The sequence below is a fragment of the Macrobrachium rosenbergii genome, chromosome 51 (genome assembly GCF_040412425.1).
Source record: "Macrobrachium rosenbergii isolate ZJJX-2024 chromosome 51, ASM4041242v1, whole genome shotgun sequence".
NCBI lineage: Eukaryota > Metazoa > Arthropoda > Malacostraca > Decapoda > Palaemonidae > Macrobrachium > Macrobrachium rosenbergii.
This window is the reverse complement of record NC_089791.1, coordinates 31538690-31563199: the sequence shown is the minus strand read 5'-3', so window position 1 is coordinate 31563199 and position 24510 is coordinate 31538690. Positions and strand designations below refer to the sequence as shown.

The window sequence follows — 24510 nt, the reverse complement described above, 5'->3', positions numbered from 1 at the left end:
CAGCGGGTGAGTGGAGCGTGTGTGATGCAATCATTAGAGTGGCAGCGCAACATGAACCACCTGGTATAACATAGGACTACAATGAGTACAATGAAATTACAGTATGTTGAAAACATTTATTTTGTTTGTTAGAGGAATATTTGGATTTCATAAATGTAAAACTATTTAAGTTATATTTCATGACCACTTCAAAAATTATGGATTTCTAGGAAATATTTGCTTATGCAACTAAAGCCAAGATTTTGTTCCTAGGCCTAAGTGTTAGATTTCTTTACTTACTATAAGTTAAGTATATCTTAGTTTAACCAGACCACTGAGCTGATTAACAGCTCTCCTAGGGCTGGCCCAAAAGATTAGACTTATTTTATGTGGCTAAGAACCAATTGGTTACCTAGCAACAGGATCTACAGCTTATTGTGGAATCCAAACCACATTATACTGAGAAATGAATTTCTATCACCAGAAATAAATTCCTCTAATTCTTCATTGGCTGGCCGGAGACTCGAACTCAGGCCTAGCAGAGTGCTAGCCGACAACTCTACCGACTCGTCCAACGAGGAACTTTTTTTACTGACTGTAAATACATTACACTTAGCATTCACATCTCTATATTAACAAATTCTGGCCAGAAAGCTTATAAAGTTATCGACACATTCTTGCACTTCAAGTTACCTTAAGGCCCGTCCAGACTATCGAGCATTGCCCGCGTGCACAAGCGAGCAGTTTGCCCGTTGACAAGTTTACCGCTTGTGCCTGCTAAAACAAGTTCCTGTGTTGGTTGTTTAGCGAAAGCACCAGACACTGCCCGTGGCCGGTAATATGACGTCACTGCCAGACACACTAGGCTTCCTATGGAGGCAAGGGGCAGAGGTTGTCATTGTTCACTCGAGTGTTTGACAGACATGTCTATCTCTGCTCCCGCTATGGATCAGTGGTCGAGACCTCATGTTCTACATTTAATAGAATTTTGTCGGGAACCCCCTTGCCTTTGGAATGTAAAATTGAAAATATACACACAGCAATTATTATGCTAGATAGAGCTTTCTTCATCCGATTCTTCATGGTGGCCACCATGCTGGTAGTTGATCATACCACACAGTCTGCAGGTCCTGCCTGAATGACCACACGCTCTGGCTGTGCCCGGGTTTGACTGGGCCACCTCGGCACCATGTGGACAACACTACAGTTGTACCTGTGGGCTTTGCTCATTTGTGGGCAGTGCCCGTCGAGCTGAGCTTGATCGTCTGGACGGGCCTTTAGGAATGAATAAATTACACAAAAAAGTGAGCAGAAAGACTTTTAAGAAAGTAATATTTTAAGCAAGTTAAAAAACGAGTGTCCCGTAGTCCGTGACATAAATACTAATAGATATTTTGATTAATAACCATCTCCATATTATTAAAATCATCAATATCTTTTATTCCTCAAAGAAGTGGTAATCTACAAATAAATTCTCTAGTAACAGAGATTACATCTCAGAAGGCTTGGATTATGTTTTTAGGCCTATAAATCATTTTGCAACATACAGGCATCTTGAACACAGTCTAAAACTTCAACATTCAAAGAAAACTTGTAATTCATATTGCTGTTTTGAAAATGTTATGACTGTTGAGCTTATTAGGTCTACTGTTAAAACGCTGCAGAGGTAGTTACGTTGACCAGCCCGAGGAGCATGTTAAGCGTGCTGTCATTGATGGCACCGCTAACCTTATCACACCGTGCTTTGAGCTAAGCAATATAAAAAGAAAAAAGTTCAAATCCCACAGTTTACGAATTTTACCAGTGCATAAAAGGGATCATATTTATATAACCATAGGGAAAATAGTGCTAGCTGTGAATTCGCAAACTTGTCAACATGTATGGCATTGAAAATGGAAAAAAAAAAGTTGAACACTACTTGGCAAAGTAACGTTGAGTCTGAGATTTTGGACGATACAAAAAGAATCATGTCGCCTCAGATTCGAGCATAACTGTACTAAACCAAGATTAGGACTAGCAGCCAAATTACTTAGGCCTTTTTTTTTTTTTGATTGTGTGTGAATGATAACAAAAACCCATGATTTAATCCACCTTAACTGGGGAGGTCTTGCAGGAAAAGAAATCGGAAGAAACAAAAGTCAGGTCTTGCAGGAAAAGAAATCGGAAGAAACAAAAGTCAAGGATTAGGACAGTCAGTCATGTGTGAGAAGTCCTTGCATCCCTTATGAAATTTAAAATCCAGAATTACTGCTTAAGATTAAAATGTGTGTGGATAAAAGGTTGCAATTTTACATAGCTTATGCATGGCTGATATACTAAAAGTAATTATTTTTTTGTAGTTGGGTACTATCTGAGTAAAGTATTTAAAATTAACTAGCAGTGGTAATAAATACTTTGTTCATCAGAAGCAGATTACTTCAGGGTTAAACTGTCAACCCTAGGGTGGTCTCATGGTTAGTGGGTTGAAGAAAAGTTTATTGGAGAAAGTTGTAAATGCAGTCTCCAACCTCCTCACAAATGTCTGTCGGGTGTACCAAGGAAAATGGGAGGTCTTCCAGCATCAAGTGGTGGGCTTTTCATCTTCCTATGTCAAGAGAAGGTCCTTTCCACGACCGAGATCAAGAGGTACAGAGCTCCCCTCGTTCAAGTGTTCAGACCTTGGGGCATAGAACTTTTGTCTTCTTGGAAACTGTCAATTATGGTAAAAATTTTGAAAAGAAATGTGCCCCCACACGAGTTGAAGCCCCTTGAGTGGGATATGACCAAGGTCCTCACCAGCCTGCGATGGATTCACTGTGAGCCCCAAGAAGGCATCAGACTGACCTAACTCTTGACGGTATTCCTCCTGGCCTTGGCTTCAACCAAGAGAGTAGGGGAACTGCATGCCCTCTCATACATTGTCCCACATACACCGAGGGGAGGTTGTCCCTTGGGCTAACTTTTGTTCCAGAATATGTGGCAGAACCCTTCAACCCTGGACTGGCAGTTTAAAGGTTTTTCTGCCCCCTCTGAAAGAATTTGTAGGGGTGGGGGGGGACAAAGACAAAATGCTACTGTGCCCAGTTAGGTCGTTGAGAACCTATCTCAAGCGTATGGCCCCTCCCCCTCCAACCCAGCCTGTAGGAGACTAACAGTACGGCCGCGAGAAAAAGGAGATCTCAAAAAAATCATTTGGCTGAGGGAAGTCATCAGAGCATACCAGATCAGTCCAGATGGTGACCTGCCTCTAGGCAGAATAAAGGCTCACAACATTAGGAGGATAGGACCCTCAGTAGCATTCAAGAAGAACCACTTGGTCCTCCAGGTTCTTAGAGGAGACAATCAACCTTCACTTCCTTCTATCAAGGATGTGGCACACAAGTCCTTGGGCCCCAGTATTCATGGCCCAACAGGTGATATAAGAACATCAAGCCCTTGGGGAGATTCGCTCAGGGAGGAGGACCTCAGGTTTGTCACTAGGGGATTGGGGAGTATTTGAACAACACTTCCTACAGGATGGTGACCTGAAGTTTAGTAGAGTACAGGAGGAGATCCTTGACAGGTCAACAGGTTCAGCTTCCCTTGTGGGTGGCCCGTAGGAACACACCCACCCGGCAACTTATGAGAGATTGGCCTCCTGCCTTTTACTGGGCTATATATATGAAAGCGTAAGTTCATATTCATGTCGGAAGAAATACCAAATTTTAAGGTAACTTGTATTTTTCTAAAACACAAACCTACACTTTTACATGTATAGTTTTACCCTCATCCCACCATGTAGTCCCGATCTTTCCCTGTCTATAGAGCAGCGTGCAGCTGTGGATGGGCTGGTGCACACAAAGGAAGGGTCAGGGCCAATCCAGGTTGCTGGTGACCATTGGCCTAACCATTAGTATTTTATTTTTTCAGGTGATTCAGTGACAGCTGAAGCATGCTAAGTGCAAGTACTCCATATGTGAAAACATAGGTTCGTATGTTAGGAAAAATACAAATGACTTTATGGTATTTTAGTAAGGAGCTGAATGAATCAGTCCTAAACTTATCCTGTCTATCATTTAATTGATTTTTAAAGTAGCATATTATTATTGAAAATGTAAACTATTAACTATTGGTTTTTATGAAAAAATTGTCATTCTTGGTCCCCAGAACTGAAGGTCATTGAAATCATGATGAAAGTGAAAAATGTTGCAAAAATGAAAGAGATTTGAGGTAAATTTTGTATCAATGCAGTGTATTGCCAGCAGTCCCATTGCAGTTGTAGTAGGATGTGATGATGTATTTTCCCAGAAGTTTGAACCTTGCGTGTGTTTGTGTGTGTGTGTGTTTTATGTATTCTTTGAGGATTTCTAGTACAGTAACTTATTATAGAAGACCAGCTAATGTTGTAAAGTTTTTGTATCAGAATTTCTTACTTTTAAGTGTAGTGTGTATTTTTTGTTTAAACAAAAGCATGAAAATCAAATCTTGTATCTGTCTAATATCTTTGAGGTATGAAGGCGTTGGTCTTTCGTCTAGAGGCTTTTTTTTTTTTTCTCTCAAATAGTAAAATCTGATAGACTTTGAGGAGAGAGGAAGATCAAACGTGACCTTTACTTAACAATTGCTTCATCTTGAATTTTAGCCAACAATCCCACTTCAGGGTAATGCATGCATGGTAGTTGGAATAACCTGCATTATTTAATAGGAGAATTGATAATAAAAGAAGTGCTGGTTAAGACCATTGGTGATTATAGTAAAGACATCAGAACGAGAATGCATTGTGAAAAGTTGAAATCTTTCTATTTTGCCATGTTAATGTCTAAAGGTATTTAAATATATACCGTACATATGTCTTGAAACTTATGCACTCATGGTTTATTAGATATTTGAGGTATCCAATTTGTCGAGAATTGGTATGAAAATGCGAGTTGTAACAATATTGCTGTAACCTGATGGATTGGATATTTGTTGTCCTATGTTGATGAAGAAACATATTTTACATGGTTGCTGCTTGTTTTTTCTATACAATTGATTCTTTTCTATTTAAGAATATACAGTTCTTTTTTCCCTAAAATCTGTTCTGGGTTAGAAAAGAGCACGATGTGTATATTATTTCCTCCAATAAACACCCAGAGATGACACGTTAGTTGCTAAAAATGTTTTGCCCAGGCAGGCAACTAAGTGGAAATTCTTAGCTCTCAAATGATTTGTCATTGTATTTGCTCTGGATTCATTGAAGGAGTTTTTAATTGGTTTCTTCTTCCCATCAGTTAAATGTGATTTCATAGCCTTCAGATTGTAGAAACTCCTGTCACTGCAGTTCGCTAAACACCTGATGTCTATATATTATGGGTAGGTCTTTCATTACAGTACTTCTCTTCACTACAGATTCTTAAATAATTGGTTGAAGAAATTTCTTCGTGGAACAACTTTACTCATCATATTAATGACTATCAAAGTATCTTGAGTATTTTTAGATTGGAAGATAATCCCTCAGTTATTGACCCTTCTTTATATTAACTTTGATCCCCACATAGTAACCCTTTTTATTTATTTTAAACTTAAGTGGATGAGTAGCACTAGATAAATTTGACAGCCTCTTGGGTGAAAGAGGACAGGTGTTGCTGAAATAAAAAATGTTTCTACCCTGTTATTTTGAGGTAAAGCTTCCGTTTTCTTTTCCCCCCTCAGTTTTCTTTAATGAAAGTTTAAGTATGCAAAGTTGATCAAAAATAAGTTTAAAATTTTGTTCTTAAATTAAACTGCATGCCTGTACAAGCTTTTTTGTTGTGAGATTCAGTTTGTGGTTTACAACACTGCTGTTCATTATTATGAATGTAAGGTCTGGGTATTTCCTATGGCATATGGTGTTTGACTGACCCCAATTACTTATAAAAACACTGAATTTTCCCCCTACACCTAGGAAAATGAAATGCGGTTTTGAACATTAGATACCTCATTTCTTATTCTGCATATAGATATCAGTTGTATGATTTGCTGATATTAAGAGGCCTCTTTACCTTCCACTCATGGCTATTTCAGATTCCTTTGGGCTTTAGTCAGCGCTATTTGATATTTGGACTTTATCAGATTTTGTATTTTGGCTTGAGAAGAATTTTTAACAGCCTCTGAACTGCTGAGATACTTTTTTTGAAGCTTTTGTTATATAAAAACTGCTTGAAAATGGTTGACACGTATCTAAAAACCGTGATTTTCTTTAGCTAAAAGTTTGACACATGTTGATGTATCGATATATGCAGAATATATACACTTTAAAGTATAAAACCAGTCTTTGTCTTTTTGAGCAAGAATATTTTTGTATGATAATTTTAAAATGTTTTTATTACTGTGTAGCGCAGTACCTTTCATAACCAAGAGGTCCTATCACATACTGCTCATTTTTTGTTTGCACTGGTAATGAGAATACTGTTTGCTTTTGTATATAATTTATAAATTTGAAAGAACAGTATTTGAATGTTGAAGGCAATTGTACATATTTTTCTTTTTACTTTTTGGTCAAGTAGAAAGCTTTTAAAGTTTGCTGATTTTTTTTTTCTTTTTCTTTACTGGTTACCTTTTTATATGAACCCATATATTATTTCCCAAAATGGTTTGCAAGTCTGCGTTTGACTCTTTGCTGTTTTGGGGGCAGAGTAATTCAGATAACTAGTGAAGCAGGTATTTTTTTTTCTTGTAGTTGGACTTGAATGGAGAGTTGCATTTGGTTGGTCACAAATGGATCCACCTGATGGTTTTCCCTCAAAAGCCATGTTAGCTGTAAATGGTCAGATATGTTTATCATGGCAGCATTAAAAATTCTCAGGATTAGACAGAACATGGTGCGCTGTTGCCAGTTGGTGTTGAAGGCATCATCTGCATTTAGCCACGTGCCTTGGAGAGGAAATGGGTCGTGTTGTTGAGTGGGGGCAGTGTGTGGTCATGGAGTGTGTTGCTGAAGTAAAATGACAACCTATCATTCCTGTTATCTGACGAAAGTAATAGAAAGATGGTGTACCTGTACAGATGTTTGTATTTTGGATAAGCAGACTACCATGGCCACATGGCTTCCAATCCTTTGATGAAGAGTTTGTGAGAATCTAGACTAAGTTATTAAGCATTGTAAGAGGCTAATGAAGTGATTATTGACATAAGTTTTTTGCTGGATTAGAGTGTTACAGCTTAGAAAGATTTCAAGAACTTCATTACAGAGAAAGTAATTATAAACATATGTAACTTTATAGACAAGACAAAAGGTTTGTTCTGAAATTTTTCTTTACTGCTGTGGCTCTCTCTCTGATTAGTACAAATATTATTATAGTGTTTAATTTTGAATACAGTAACATAAATGAATGAGAGAATCTCGGTGAAAAGTAACCCCAGAACTTATACGTGCACAAGACTAGATTGAATATTTATCTTCTTTGCCAGTTTACTATATTGTATGTTATAAAAAAATGTTGCACTAGAAATAAACATTATGTTCCATTTAAGTATACTTTTCTTCGCCTTGCCTTTCTCATCATTAGGAATTGGCATTGAAACCCTACAGTACAAGTGTCAGGAACCAGATTTTCAAAGATATGACTTAAGTAATTACGATACCAAAACAGATAATTAAAAGGAACTTTATTGTGGAAGCACTGGAACCACTATAGGCAATGGTTGATTTCAAAAGAATGAGTTACAAAATGAGTGAAACTGATTAAACTCAGCACAGCGCCATCGATCATTTTACATGGCTGAACAGGTATCAGTTTCCAGACCCCCTTCGATATTCAGTGAATTATCAATGGTTTATGCCTTTCCAGACCCCCTTTGATATTTCACGAATTATCCATGGTTTATGCCTAATTTCCTTTTGATATACTGAAGAGGAAGGGAGCAATCAGTGGTGTCTTCTTCACCTGACCAGGTATTCTCCATTCCATCCACCTCGGGGTTGCATATTGGCCTTTCCAGTCTCTCCTGTTAGCATCATGAGTGTAAGCGTGGATATTCAGTAGTAGTGTGATAACCTGAAAAAAAAAACAGAAGTATTGGACGTATGAGGCTTTCAAATTTATAAATAACAGATTTAACAGACTTTCTGGCAAAAGAATTGTCCCAGGCAGGGAGGCCCTTGTAAGTAAGAAGGCTGACCAGGGTCATGTAAATTACTGGGGAGGTAGTTCAAACACTAGGCGGCACTGTGGCAAACGTACACATAAGTGGAGTTGAAGTTGAAATACTGCAACAGAACCTTGCTCACTACCCTTAGATTATTATGTTTATGAGAAAGCTCATCTTAAAGTTCCTCTCTACCTGCATGTTTGATAACCCATGAATTCCAACAGTTGCAAAATAAATTAAGTTTACAAATTACTGCATTATGAACATTGTAACAGCATTATTATTTGGTTGTGAGATGAAACAACTAAGGGTTTCATACTTATTTCAAAAGCAGGAATGATTATTATTAGTAGGCATTCCACTTCTTGTGGAGAAGCTTTTTGCCTCAAAATTCCATCAAAACTATGGAAAACAAGGAGCCATTAAAAAAAATACATTTATCCATCCTTGAAGAATAATTATCCTTCACGGAAAATGATGAGTCATATGACAGTTCAGAGTCAGAAATGATACCTTATGGAATGGGAGAATGATGAAAGAAGTGGTGGACTGGATTATGTCCTTCGCACTACCCTGGGGAGCAAAGTACATGACAGTCAGCTGGGCTCCTGTGGGCACCAGAAGAGTTGGATGACCCAGACCTACTTGGATTAGAACTATGAGATGGAAGGCTGGATTTTTGGGAGATAAAGCATAGGGAAGATATAAGTGTCAGAATTTCACCAAGATCCTTTGTGTTGCATGCCACTAGAGCCAGTGATGAATATGATGACAATCCTTTCTTTTTCCTTACAGCTGTATGAATTACTAAATAATGGGATAAATGAAAAGATACTGTGCATAGAAATGATGGAGAGGCATCTAAATATTTCAGATTTATGCTTTAGGAGTTTTACAAACATCTTTAGGAGGGTTTTAACAAACAAATGGGCCAAAAATAAGTGGGACTACACAATAATATACAGGAATGTTTCATTGGAGTGTATTTTTGTTACATTGTTACCTATAAGGTTCTGAGTGACATCACATAGCTGTCAATCCCTACCTGCTGAAATTTCAAAAGAAAGAGGAATTTCCTTTGTATTCCATCTAATGATTCAGTACTTTAAGGTCATTTATTTGCTTATAAATAAAACTCATTACAGTATTTTCTTTTCACTCAAAGATTATTAAAGCATCTTTCTTTCCAATAATTGTAATTGTGCAAAAAGCACTCTTTCATGCAGGGTTAATAAATTTTGAACAGTATTGCTTCCAGTGTGTCTTGTGCTGCATGGAAAGTGATTATGAAGCTTTTTGCAATGTCCCTATTGCCTCAATTGCTTTCCTCTAATGTGTTTAATGAGGACATGTTCCTTTTTGTCTCTTCACCCGTAGTTGTTAACTACTTTAACTATGTCTTGCTCCAAATTTCAGCCCTTTTTATGAAAAATCATTCAAGCTAGTCCTACGAGTCTAGAAATTTGACTATGTAATCTTGTTGGACAGCTTTTGTTCTTTCAAGTAAAAATTACAAATTGAAGCAGCTGGAGAATGGGTACCAACAGTGCTTATTGCAAGTTGTATTCAAGCAGCATTTTTTGCTAGGCTCCAAGTCATTCAACTCCATCCTTGCAATCATCCTTCTTAATGTATCATTTTTTCCCATTCCATTTTACTCCGAAGATGATAAATGTAATCCAGTGACGGCTGCTGTCTTGTATCACCGTGTTTATATCAATAAAAAAAACTGCAGTCATGTCTCCATCTGTGTCTCTACTTTGTACTTAGCCTCCTTCAGTAATTTATTTTTATACATGTTTGTTGTCTTATGGCAGCTCTTACAAAATGTAATTTGATTAGTGGAGTGCTCCAAGGTACTCGAGAAAACTGCCACAACACAGCTTCGGTCTATATTACCTCATCAGCTTCACACAAACCTGGCTTCTCTCAACAATAACCATGTTTATTCATTTTGTGATATCCTTTTCATTTAGTGTAGATGATGGTCAGAAGAATAAGTCCTTTGTAAATAGTGTACTGTGCATTCAAGCACTGAAACTAAGTCCTAGGAAGTGGAGAACTGGTATATAGTGCGTGTTCAGATTCTAGAATAGGCCTATACTGAGGGTCAATATGGATGTCAGTGTTCAAGCTTCTATGAACATTACATGATACTCCTGGCCCAGTGGCTGATTGTTGTCGTTGGGATCAAGAATGACATTGTAGTAGAGCTGTTAGTGATGATGCTCTCTTGTAATTAGTACACAGTAATGACTCACCCCTACCGTTGTGAATTCGTTCCATGATGCGATGGAAGTTGAAAAATTATCTGAGTCAAAGTAGCCCTTTAAAAAGTGTCTTAAGACACCCCATAACATTGCTAATATGTGTGCAATATGTTGGTGCTTAAAACATTCTACTGTTTTTGTATACTGCGCTATACCAACATGATGGGTGATATCAAATCAATATGCTTGGTGGGCTGGAGGGGAAGGGGAATGGACAACACTGATGATGTTGAGGACTGAATTTTTCATCGTTTGGACTTGTAGTCTGAACCAATCGAGAATGCTCTGAACTCAGTTGCTCTTTTCATCCAAAATCAACTTACAACAAACAAGTGAGTCATGCCATTACCCCCACCGCCTTGGCAGAGTTTTCAGCACTGGGGTCCATCTCAAAGAGCCCAAGGACTTTGTCAGCCTGTGCAAAGGCCTGCTGCATCTTGCTGATGATGAAGCATTCCGGTTCTGGTGCCTACTCCTCTTCACAGCACTACTGCTAGTGAAGCTTCATTAACTCATCGTTCATGAGTGGCTGCTTGTCTGCCTCAAATAACATCATGAAATCCTCCTCCTCCTCTCAGTCTATTTTCAGCTCAGTGTTCAACGTTACCAGGGCTTTGCTCATGTCCACCTCAGCAAAGCCCTTGAAATTTTGAACATACTGAGGGCACAGCTTCTTCACTTCCAAAATGAACTAGTACATAATGTATGCTGTACAGCCAAATGTTATGTAAATAAGACTATATTGTATCATTTTTAAACTTAAATGATTTTATACATTACTATAGCCTGTATTTTATATATTTTAACATTGTTTTACGAGATATAGCACTTTTTTCACTGATTCCTGTATTTTTGGGCATTTTAACATTGTTGTTGACTGATGTGAAGATGCACAAACTGATGTAAGTCACTTTTTATTTTTCCCTATTATTTTTAACAAAATCTGAGTAAAGTTGAAAAGGCCAGTAACTGGAGGTATTACTGTACATGTGACGGTGGCTAACGCTGCTTTAGGTATTTCTGCACCTCGTATGGATTTTATTTCTCACGATCAAATTATCTGGAATCTTGTGGATGCACCGCTACCCTAGTTTTTCTTCATTGGTGAGCGACATAGTTAATGAAAAGTTCTTGCTAACAAAAGGTAACTAGCCGATTGTGAAGGCTGGTGATGCTAAGATTTTTCAGATTAATTGCTGTGAACATTGTTGACCAAGACCTTACTCCTCTTTGATTAACACGTTTCTGTAACTGCTAACATGAAAGGTGCTGGCAAACAGAGGTCCTCTTTTGGGCAATGACTGAAGGACAAGTAACACAGATGATGATGGTAGAGAACATACAAAAACTGCTACATAAAACTGAGTTTATACTAATGGACAGACTAACTGTTCAGATTACAGTAAGTGCCACCAGAGAAATAACTTAGAATGATAGGGCCAAAATTACCTGACAATGTTGTTAAATGATGTTGGGAGATAACTATAGGAATCTAGAACTTGTGACTTCCTTAGAATTAGGACTGCTACTGACTGCAAGCAATATTTAATGGTACAACTGAAACCAAATGAATCCAATGTATGATCAATGGTTGCCATCTGGGCACTTTCTATAGACAAGACACAGAACATGTGTATGCTACTGAACAGCAGATGACACCAATATGCAAAAACAGACCTCTTCAATGGACAATCCAGTGGATGTCAGATCCAATTTTGAATGGTACCTGGCACAGCTGATACTGATGGAAAGAGGCCCACCTTTGTAGTATCACAACAGTCATTATTCTGCTCTTACATTTTTAACTTATTTGTATTTGAGTGAAGATCCTTCATGAATTAGTGAGGCCAGGCCCAGTTATGCTGTAGGCATTAACTTGACTTACTATACTTCCAAACTTAACATTCACATTATTATGATTGTTTTTTGCTGTTACATTATTTTGGGTGTGATACATTTTTACATGAATTCTTAACTTGACTGTTTGCATCACTTTGGGTGTGATACATTTTTACATGAATTCTTAAATTGAATGTTAAGTGTAAAGTGCTGGTTATTTAGGCTACACAGAAATCAATTACAGGCTATAACATAGGGTCTTTGTTACCTAACTGCTTTGTTGAGTTGAGACGCTACTGTAGGAACATTTCCCAAGACGATATTGATTGATTATGAAATTTAGGTCTTGAAGACCAAGCGCCAGAACCCATCAGGATTATTCAGCGCAGTGATGAAGGTCAAATATATAAATTAATGATGTGACTGATAATGAAAAGGTGAATGATAACATACTATACTAATAAAATTTAGTTTAAATTATGAACGTAAAAAATGAAGAATGATATCAGATAAAAACCATAAAAAATATATACAAAAATTTTAATTTAAAATATATACTTTATATAAAATAAATATGACAAATCTTTAAAAAATATACTAAATTATATCTCATTAAAAAGATCAGATTCTCTCATATAAACCATGAATGTTACCGACTTATTACTTGCATTATATTTGGATATAAGAACTCAAGTTGATGGAACGCTATCTTTCTCTTCCTACAGCTGGGACTGAGTGACAGGACCTGATGTCCAAAAGCCAATGAAACTACTTCACTCCTATGACTGGGGGTATAAATGACCTAGAAATATGCGAAAATATACAAAATCTTCATAGACAAGGGGGGGGCAACGCCCCAGTATGGCCAGCATGGAACAATGCCTTAGGCCAGGTTAGGATGTACTAAGTTTTTTGGGTAAATATGAGCAAAAACCATATTTATAACCAAAAGGTCTTCAGTGGTTCCTTAATCAGCCTAAAAATATAAAAATATGAATTTAACTAACCTCATTTGATTTGGCAGGCCTAAGTTATGTTGGGGTTGTGATGTTGTACTCTGCATTTGCATCTCAACTACAACTACAACTATAACACAGAAAGCAAACAATGGCATTCTTTGGACACAAAGTTTCTCAACATAAATTTATCGCGTGGAAATTGCATTCCTTAGTCCTATCTCGAATAAAGGGATATTTCCCACAATGTCCCAAACAAGGACCCTAGAAGTTCTGCCATGGATAATGTTTACACCTGTAATTTACCTGCATGCCAAAAGAGGGCCAGTACAAGTGTTGCCAATTGAAGAGTGTCAAATTATTGACGTTGGGTCCCTTAGAAGACCTATTTCTGAGAAGCAATGATTTGAAAATATTTAATGAAGGTCCTTGGTATCTGTGTAAATATAATTATGCTTTTATTTGCTGTTAATAAGCCCATCTTCCCCTAAATGAAAAAAAAAATAACTGAAATGACTCCAAACGTCTTTTGTGTCAAATAGCAAGAAGACAATGAAGCCCATTTTGCAACTAGTGGGCAAAACCACAAAACCTGGGCTAGACCTATAGCCTTTAAGTCATAAAATTTCCCTCAGCCAGGCGACGGTGAAGGGATAATGAGAGGGAAGATGCAGCAGAAGTATTTAATGAACGACAAGTCCCCCTTAATGTCAGACGCACTTCGTTATTGACGGCGGCGTCTTGCAAGCCGTGCAAGATGGATACCTGACCTACCCGGTGACGTGGATGAGAAAAATTTAATGAAGTCTTTTCCCTCTGGGTAATTTCAGTCCTTGCACTTCTGTGCGGAGGTTTATGGCACCGTTTTAGCACAATGAAAGAAAAGGAAGCTTTTTAAGTAAGTTTAATTTGCTGTGGTGATTGTTTTTTTTCGCTAGCACTCGAAACTAGGTTAAGAGTGTAGGAAATTCTTGTCTCGTCTGTCGGTTACAGATATCCGATATGTAGACCTATTTCTGCCAAGTGAACGCTCATTTTGAAAGTATTGTTCCATATTTAATTATTTATTTCGTTAAACGACTCGATACAAACACTGATTACCCCTTTAATACATTATTTGTTATTGATTATATGGAGTTTAAGCTGTCAAGCCAAGCACTGGGCCACTTTCGACCAGTAACCGATTGAGACAGTGAAAAGAGGGATTGGAGTGGTTGGACAGCAAAGTAAAGAGATCCAGAAGATAAATGAGACGCAGCAATGCTTACAGTGCACCGCCTGAGGTGCACCGATTGCACTGACCCCCTATGGTGAATGTTTTATCGATGACATCATTCACCTGTTGACCTCAGCAGTGAATTAAGCAATACCTTGTACTCATAAAAAAGAATAATTATTAAAAATTACACAATTGCAAATTCGCGTTCAATGTCGCTACCTCGCGATTGGGGAAAAAAAAAACTTATCATACTAATGGACGAATGGAAAACCTTTCAGATAATCAATAAACCAGCTAGCACTCTCCTACTTCTTCTTCTTCATCAGTGGGACGCCGTTGCCAGAGACTGGCCCTGGCTGAAAACACGAAGAATTTTAAATTCGTTGGATGGAAATGGCGCACAGGTAAATGGATGATGAGAGGCGATACAATGTGACTTTGGAAATAGGCCTAAAGGACTGTAAAGGTGGTGAGATTTGGTGAAGGTACTTTTTCAAAAATTAGATTCAGTTGTCACAGAAGCAACTATTTTTGGATTGTGCAAGAGTTCATTACATTAAATTTGGATGGAATTTTATTAGCTGAGAGAGAGAGAGAGAGAGAGAGAGAGGTAGTGAACAAGTGTCAAATTGTTGATGTCGCATATTGAGAGTGATTTGAAAATATTTAGATTTGGTGTAACTGTTTGGTTAATAAGCCCATCTTCCCTAAATGAAAAAAAAATAACTTGAAAATATCAAATAGCAAGAAGACAACGCGAAAAAAACCTGGGCTAGAACAGGAAAAATGAGCCAGGCGACGGTGAAGGGATGAGAGGAAGATGCAGCAGATCAGTATTTAATGAACGACAAGTCCCCTTAAATCAACATCCGGCGATTTCCTAACAGGTCTCATGAAAAATGCTTGAGGAGTAGGCCTACTTATAAAAAAAAACCGCAATACTGAAAGGCTTGCTAGTACTAAGAGTATGTATATAAAAAAAAAATCTAGAACTCGAATGAAGACGCCATTCACGCCAGCAATTGCTCGACCAAAAGAGAGACATACAGAAATAGACCGATAATAAAAACAAGATACAGAAAGGGTAAAATAGGAAGCTTCTCGGGAGCACGAGGAGGGTGGGAGGGGGGGTTGGGGGTTTGGGGGGAGAAGAAGAAGAAGAATGAACATTCCAAAAACAGTAGAACAAAAACTGCCAGATTCGTTGGCGATCGATGAAGAGCCACAGCCCACATAAAGGAGGGAAGAAGAAGAAGAAGAAGAAGAAATCCCAGCCAGGAAAAACTTAATTCACGGGAATGAGAAAGTCTCAATCACACACACACACGCGCACAATAAAATGGTTCTGACAAAAAACATGGAGAAATCTTCTGCATACAAAGTTGGACAATTTGGACAGCCACAATTGAAGAGACGAAAGGAACAGGGGAACAGTAAGACATTGGAATTTAACTTACTTGGCCCAAATCACTCCAACATCTTCGTTGGGTTTCGAACCCGAATGAGAGAGAGTCAGGAAAACTCGAACATAGGACTATGTCTTGAATAGCAGGACAAAATTGACGGTTGCTTATTGCGAATGCGGAAAATCATTACGACTCCGGATACTGTATTAATGGAATATGAGATCAATTCCATATTTCGTAATGACAATGAAGCAGATATTGCGGACAACGGCATTTAATTCCATTCACAAACATTCGCTGTTGCGACAACATGATGGCATGTTGCTGACAAAGTATGGGAACCGTCTGACAGTTTTGACCAGAACTTTGTTTTGCAGTCTTACACAGTCTCGTCACACACACACACACACACACACACACACACACAGAGAGACAGAGAGAGAGAGAGAGAGAGAGAGAGTCTCACTTCCGCTTGGTAGACACATTCGTCTGTTTTTTTTTTTTTATATAACCTCTGGAAACGTGCTTAGAGGAAACGAACTATAGCGCACTCTCGAACAAGCGGAGTCAATGATGTTATGCAGTTATTTGCGTGTTCACCAATGGTTTTACACACACACACACACATAAACACATACACCAACAAATCCACAAAACTCCTGTTTTAAGAAACACACCAACGAAAGAAAATAGGGGAAAATTTTCCAACTGCACTTCTTTAATCACTGAGGCAAGCGTATGTAATCATTATCTACGCTCTCTCTTTCTCAAACATTTGAAGACGACGACGATGATGATGATGATGATGATGATGATGATGATGATGATGATGAGAGAGAGAGAGAGAGAGAGAGAGAGAGTCCAAACAACAGCCACTATAATAGGACATCTACTGACCTTGCTGAATCTGTGCACTCTTAGGCCCACTCACGTTTTAAGAGCAATGAAAGGGAAGGGGGGTTAAGGGGGGAGGGGGTATAGGTAACCCAAGGAGGTTACACTTTAAATCCAACCTCCGTGAAGTAACCCCTCACCCGACCCCCTCCCATTAACCCCCCCTCCCTGTAACATGAAAGATAGCTATTGGCCTGTCGTAATCTTCCTTCAATATTCTTGACATTCTGTTGTCACAGTTAAAGAAGTTCTGGATATTATTATTATTATTATATTATTATCATTTTTATTATTACGATAAAAAACCCTTGGAAAATTGCATAGTGCAAATGGTTCGATCTTTAGTCTAGACCCAGTATCAGTCCTGTGGCGATGAAAGCTAATTCAGACTGAGAGAAAGAAGCCTTTACTTATGATTCTACTCTGTAACGACAGACACCTACTTTTACCAACAATTTAACAGATAATGGCTTTCCATTTTGAGTCATTTCAAGTCTAATTGAACAACGAGTGAATAAACTTATTTTTATAACTGAAATCCAATTAAGAGGAACAGACCTTCCACGTAAAAGTATACAGGACGAATGCCATTTTTCTTCCTACCTACCGGAAGCAGCGTTACGGGGAGAAGAGAGATATTTCTGCAATGCATTCGTGAGAGAGAGAGAGAGAGAGAGAGAGAGAGAGAGAGAGAGAGAGAGAGAGAGAGAATCCTTAATCGCACTTGACAGCAACCGTCATCTTCATCCAAGCTGTCTGTCATCCATACTCTTCAGACTCCTTCAGAGAGAGAGAGAGAGAGAGAGAGAGAGAGAGAGACGTGGGAGGTGATGATGGCAAATCACAGGGGTGAGACAGACAGACGAGTGAGGGAGAGGGGGAGGGGGATGAAGCCAAGTGCGGCAAGTTCAAGTTCAAGTTCAGATAGGCCACCGCTCTTCACCTTGCACTACCGGACATGTTGTATTGCGGTCTCAAGGGGCTGAATGAAGTGAGTGAGTGAGTGTGAGAGTGAGGATCACTCACTCATGCACACACACGCGCGCACGCACATACACGCACGCACACGAGGCCGCACGTAACGGGCAATTCCGAGATATATAGGTGGCGGGAGAATGAATCGGTTCGTAGCAGGCGACCACGACACACGCCAACGACCGTTTTGCGTTGCTTGTGTGCTTGGCAACCTGCTCCTCCTGCTTCTCCTTCTCCTGCTGCTACTGCTGTATGTCTGCCTGCCCGACTGATAAAAGGACAAGTGCAGGCCGCTACCGCTGACACTGTACTGCTTCGTGAGAAGTTGTCAGGAGATCCCTGCTTGAAGGAAAGCAGCAGAGGGCAGAGAGTGAAGATTTTTTTTGCTCTGCTGCTTCGTAGACGTAGAATGTGCAAGCACAGAGAGAGAGAGAGAGAGAGAGAGAGAGAGAGAGAGAGAGAGAGAGAGAGAGAGGTTTATCTGGTCTAGACCCGGAAGAAGCAACAATGGAAAGAGGAAAGGAAAGAAAAGCTCATCATTTGTCTCGTCTCTCGGTGACTGTAGGAGTCAAAGAAAATGGGGAGTTGCCTTAACCCAGTACAGTATTGCGAAAGATAATCAACATAATGTAGCATTATACGCAACGACAGCTCAGTGCTTTAAAGCTTACGACTGAGTTCCACTGTGAACTTTGCCTGTATCCATTTCCTAATTCGGACTTGAAGGCTGTCGGTGGAAGTTTATGGTTCCTCATGGCTGTTTCGACATTGTTTTTGGTGAATGTGATCAGTAGATTCTACTTCTCTGGGTTGCAGGCAGTGATTAATTCTCCGAAACTTTCAGCACATCTTAGGAGCTTGGTGTGCGCAGCCATCATGGGTTACAATGAGACCCTGGAAGTCAATAAAGCGGGAAATGTTCATCCTCAAAGGTCAACACGAGTTTGGTCTTTCCTGCTGCACTTCCGGTCTTCGGGATGATGTGTTCCTGGTGGGCTATTGTGCAAAGTCACTCGCAACCTGTAACCTGATCTTGCAGTTAGCTTATCGACTCGTCTTCTAGGAACCAACACAGTAAAATGATACACTGAGTCATTCAGTTTGCTTCTAAGTGAAAGTTTATCTAAAAGCATACCAGGGAATAGTGGTAGGGATGCATAACATTATTACACGGAGATTATCGCTCTCGTATGTAATTAATAACTCCACTGGTACTACAAAACCAGACGTCTGTTTTCAAAAGTTCTCTGGAATACTGGAATGAAAATGCGTGTGAACACACCCCTACTTAAAACAAGTAAAAAATGCGCCAAAGTTTCTTCGGAGCAATCGAGTTTTCTGTACAGCCTATAATGCTGTATGAGCCGCGGCCCATGAAACTTTTAGCCATGGTCCGGTGGTGGTGGCCTGTCTTACAGCATTGCCAGACGCACGTTCATGGCTAACTTTAACCTAAAATAAAATAAAAGCTACTGAGGTTAGAGGGCTGCAATTTGGTATGTTTGATGATTGGAGGGTGGATGATCAACATACCAATTTGCAGCCCTCTAACCTCAGTCGTTTTTAAGATCTGAGGGCGGACAGAAAAAGTGCGGACGGACAGACAAAGCCATCTCAATAGTTTTCTTTTACAATAAACTAAAAATGGCATAGATATACAGCTACTAAGAACATTGCCAAAACATGCATAATACATTCATACATACAAATTATTCCTAAGGAAAGGAGAATATGCTAATAAGGTATCAATCAGAATAAGAGTCAAGAGCGAAAAATAAATGGAAGAAGTGACATGTTTCGATTCTTCTGAAGACTGATATGAAAGTAAGAAGGAAGAGAAACCATCTCTGGACTTTGAAATGATATAATTTTCTCAAAATATCTATACACCAATTTGGGATGACTTGTCAGTCTTGGCTTGCTCTACAAGAAGATATTTCTGTTATAATACCTAAAAAATGTTTTCATCTTGGACTGAAAAAAGTAGAAGATGCATCATGAATGATTTGGACATATTTCTTCTAATTTAATCCCAGCCAGATTTTAGGCCTGATTAATAACTTGTAAGCCTAGACCTTGACAATGCAGGCACCTGCTTGGAAATTACAGGAACCAGAAACTGTCTGGTGTATGGCAAAAGCTGTATTCATTACACCACTAGATTCAAGAACTACAGTGGACATGGCTTGTGACTATATCCAGTGTGACTTTACCCTATTATTTCGTAGTCGTGGTTTACGACACTGGATAAAAATATAATCTACGAACTGAACAGAGTCTCTTTTGTCCATTTCCCGAACTCTACATCTTGAAACAAGCAAAAGTAGTTTTTAGGGAAACTGAATATATTAAAAAAAATCTATATATAAAACTGGAGTAATGAAGAATCATGATCTGCCATAATCTATGAAACTGGTAATATATGGTACTATATACTGTACGAAAGAAGACTAAATCGACAGGAAAAGCGAAATATCTTCAAACGGTTAATATGGCGGCTTTCATATCGACCGAGACAAAGCAAGACAATGAAATTTCCACGTGGATAACAACGACTCTCGGGAACTCAGCAAAATCTCGAAATAGGAAATACCTTCCCTAGTCTCACGGCGATGACACATTTCTTCCCACAGATTTTATTCCGCCATTTAATGCAATGCGGAGCCTTTTCGAGTCACGTCCACGTTTAAAAGGCCATTTATTTTTCTTTTTTTTTTCAGACGGATAGGAAGTTTACCTTACGCTGAAAGTAAGTGGCGAGAGGAACAAAAGGGACAATGTAACTGGAGTGTAGTGAGTAGGTCTGTGTTTCTGCCTGGGTCATATATCAACAATAAGTCACCGCCCGAACCCGCCCCTCATCGGCTCCGTGGCTCAGGTGTGTGTGTGTGTGTGTGTGTGTGTGTGTGTGTGTGTGTGTGTGTGTGTGTGTGTGTAGCGGGTTGGAGGGGGTGCATGGCAAGGTGGCAGGATAGTAGAGGGGAGGAACACACACACAAAAAAAGGAGAAGGCCGACCAGACTGAGGGAGAATGCTTAGGGGGATGGGGTAACAGTGGTAGTACCAGTGGAGAAAGACGTTGCCAGTTTCTCCACTTTTGTGCTGGTATTTGGGCCTTCCTCAAGGCAGCCTCGACGTTTTAAGGGAGGCATAAAACATCGCCAGATGAATTCCCGATGCTTTTGTCAAATCGGGTGGTGGTGGTGTATTTACAGCACGAAATGGCGTACGTTCCTTCGTGACAGATCTGATAGCCTGACAACAAGATGGGCTCTCTCTGCCTCTGTCTCTCTTTTTGTCTGCGTACAGTATATGGGGTTAAATTTCCTCTTCTCCCTCTCTGGTCTGACCTCCCTACTACCCCCATACTTCCTCCTCCTCCTCCTCAGAGTCTCAGAATTAATGCTCGGTCTAGAGCTCACATACACATGGCTACGTACGCACTGTTCCTCTGTCTATGTCCTTTCCTCTACCTCGATCGACTCTGTCTCTGCGTAAATCTTTTAACCGAGATTCAAGATGTCATCGAATGATGTCTTTGCTGCGACATAACATCCAGTTGGGGTTCTCACTTATTTTACTTCCCAGTTTTAAAAAAATATGAAAATTTAAGTTCTAGGTAGACCCTTGGCTGGGCTTCAAGTTTGCATCACTGATCAGCACCTCAGCGTTGTCAAGTTTTTATTTCAGCTTTGCAAGGAATTAAAATTCTTTGTTGTTCAAACTCCAGTAACTTAGTTTCGACGTCACGTTGCCTATAGACTGATTTATATCTTAACTCCTCACTGTTTGAACTACTGAAGGCTATTTATCTATAAGATACTTCTACCATTCCTAGTACGAGATTCAGAAAGCCCATCAGCGCACGATGACGAGGCATTCCCGAGAGAAAACCTGTGGCCTCTCCAAGCACATGGACACACTTATCACCGAATAATGACCTTGAAATCAGGGCTTGGAGGAGAGAGAGAGAGAGAGAGAGAGAGAGAGAGAGAGAGAGAGAGAGAGAGAGAGAGAGAGAGAGAGAGAGAGAGTTGTCTTAGCGGCTGCTTCTGCGGCTGCTGCCTGCTGGTGATGGGGATGATGATGATGATGGTACTACCTGCCCATCTCGGGAAGGATTTTAAAACCGCTTTTGTTGTTGACCTCTTTGCACGTTCGCGACGAAGACATAATTTACTGTTGGGCAATGACGTGGCTCTTTCGCACCGGAGAGAGAGAGAGAGAGAGAGAGAGAGAGAGAGAGAGAGAGAGAGAGAGAGAGAGAGAGACTGGTCATGTTGCTGCAAAGCTGTATAACATAACACGAAATTTGCTACAGAGAACAAGACTTGACAGAAGCGACAGAGAGAGAGAGAGAGAGAGAGAGAGAGAGAGAGAGAGAGAGAGAGAGAGCTTGTAATGAAGCTTGCTTCACAAAGCTTAAAAAGACTGATTTCGTTTTGGGTGAAAATAATACAAGCGATTTTGTTTCACGAACCATCTGCGTCCAACTCCATCTGCGTCTCTATGAGTTGGTAAGAGTCCTGCGATTCAAACCAGGCTTCTTAATCCCTGTTATACCCTTGGAGGAAGGTTATACCCTGCGACAATGACGGGCAGCCTTCTGGGCGATGGCTGTCCTGTCATAAGCTAGATTAACTAGACCTAGTTAAGAATCTCGGTATTTATATAAGTGTCACGCCCTAGGCCTAGTGACACTCTCCAACCTCCTCTTCTGAGAGGCCTATAGTTAGTGATATGATATATTCCCCATCTCTCTCTCTCTCTCTCTCTTCTCTCTCTCTCTCTCTGCCTCACTCAGCAACAAAAATCGACCTTCTCAGCCTTCGCCAATAAACTTTCTTCCTTCTATCTGGTGACATTGGATCTCCTGACGTAGTGACACTACCACAGTACCTACCACTAGGCCCCCAGCAGCAGTAGGAGCTGACTCACGCAAACGGAGGAGTCAAGAGAGAGAGAGAGAGAGAGAGAGAGAGAGAGAGAGAGAGAGAGAGAGAGCCTGGCGACATCACCATCACCTCCCGGAGTGTCAGCAGAGACCTCATTGACTGCGACGCGTCGAGTCTTTCATGAATGAGAGAGGGACGCAAGCCTCCTGACGTCACAAGTACTCTCCTCCTCCTTCTTCTTCTTCGTCGTTGTTTACTACGAGCACCTGACGACACCGTGATTGTTCTCTGCATTCCTCGTCGTGACGTCCAGGGCTAAAAGGAGTGTGTTTTTGGACGGCAAGATGAACTGCTGCTGTTGCTGCGAAGTGTTGCTTTGTTACAAAGAACGAGGCACAAGGAACGAAAACACTGCATCAGAACTGTAGCACCTCCGTGCAGATTGAAGTGAAGACAGAGAGAGAGAGAGAGAGGGGGAGATTAGCATGAGAGAGAGAAAGAGCAGGAGTAAGAGACGAAGAAGGAAGAGAAAGTGAGAGAGTAAAAGGACGGAATGAGCAAAGAGAAAAAGGAAGAGAATGAGATGACGGAGGGAACAAGGAAGAGAATGGAATGAGGGGGAGGGAAAAAGGAATACAATGGAATGAGGGGGAAGGAACAAGAGAATGGAGTGGGGGAGGGAAAAGGAAGGAAAGGAAAAAGAGAGGAAAAAATGAAGAGAATGGAATGTGGGAGGGAAAAGGAAGAGAATGGAAAGAGGGGGAGTGAAAAAGGAAGACAATGGAATGAGGGGGAGGGAAAAAAGAGAATGGAATCAGTGGGAATGGAATGGGAAAAAAGGAAGAGGAATGGAAAAAAGGGAGGAAATAATGAAGAGAATGGAATGAGGGAAGGGAAAAAGGAAGAGAATGAGAATGGAAGAGAATGGGGAGGAAAAAGGAAGACAATGGAATGAGGGGAGGGAAAAAGGAAGACAATGGAATGAATGGGAAAAAGTAAGAAAATGGAAGAGAATGGAATGAGGGGAATGGAAAGAGGAAGGGAAAAGGAAGACAGTGGAATGAGGGGGATGGAAAAAGGAAGAGAATGGAATGAGGGGAGGAAAAAGGAAGAAGAAATGGAAAGAGGGGGAAGAAGACAATGGAATGAGGGGAGGGAAAAGGAAGACAATGGAATGAGAGGAGGGAAAAAGAAGACAATGGAGGGGAGGGAAAAAGGAAGAATGAGGGGAGGAAAAGACAATGGAATGAGGGGGAGGGAAAAAGAAGACAACGGGATGAGGAGGAGGGGAAAAGAAGAGAGTGGAATGAGGGAGGGAAGGGAAAAAAGAAAAGAATGGAATGAGGGGAAGAAGAGAATGGAATGACGGGAAAAGAAGAAATGGAATGAGGGGAAGAGAAAAGGAAGATAATGAAATGAATAAAAAGGAAGAGAAAATGTAAAAAGAAGAAACGGAATGAGGGGGATGGCAAATGAAAAGAATGGAGTGGGGAAGGGAAAAGGAAGGGAATGAAATGTGGGAGGGAAAAGGAAGACAATGGAATGAGGGGGAGGGAAAAAGAAGACAATGGAATGAGGGGGAGGGAAAAAGAAGACAATGGAATCAGGGAGAGGGAAAAAGAAAGACAATGGGATGAGGAGGAGAGGAAAGGAAGAAAATAGAACGTGGGAAAGAAAAAGAATGAATGAGGTGGGGAAAAGAGGAGAATGGAAGAGGGAAGGAAAAAAGAAAAGAATGGAATGAGGGGGGGTAAAAAAGGAAGAGAATGGAATGAGGGAGGGGAAAAAGAAGACAATGGAATGAGGGGAAGAGAAAAAGGAAGATAATGAAATGAGGGGAGATAAAAAGGAAGAGAATGGAATGAGGGAGTGAAAAAAGAAGAGAACAGAATGCGTAATGAAAGAGAATGGAAAACGAGGAGAGGAATGGAATGGAATGGGAGAGGAATACAAAAGAATGAATGAGGAGAAAAAAGGAAGAGAATGGAATGAGGGAGGGAAAAGGAAGAG

At 40.0% G+C, this 24510-nt stretch overlaps 1 long non-coding RNA gene across 1 annotated transcript in view; it reads right to left on the bottom strand.

Annotated features, from left to right (window-relative positions):
- Positions 1 to 3940: 3940 nt before the first annotated feature.
- The window catches only part of LOC136833283 (uncharacterized), a 241806-nt gene continuing 221236 nt past the window's right edge, over positions 3941 to 24510 (bottom strand). The window contains exon 3 of the long non-coding RNA XR_010851401.1: positions 3941 to 7952. This is a non-coding gene — a long non-coding RNA (uncharacterized lncRNA). The remainder of the gene's footprint in view (positions 7953 to 24510) is intronic.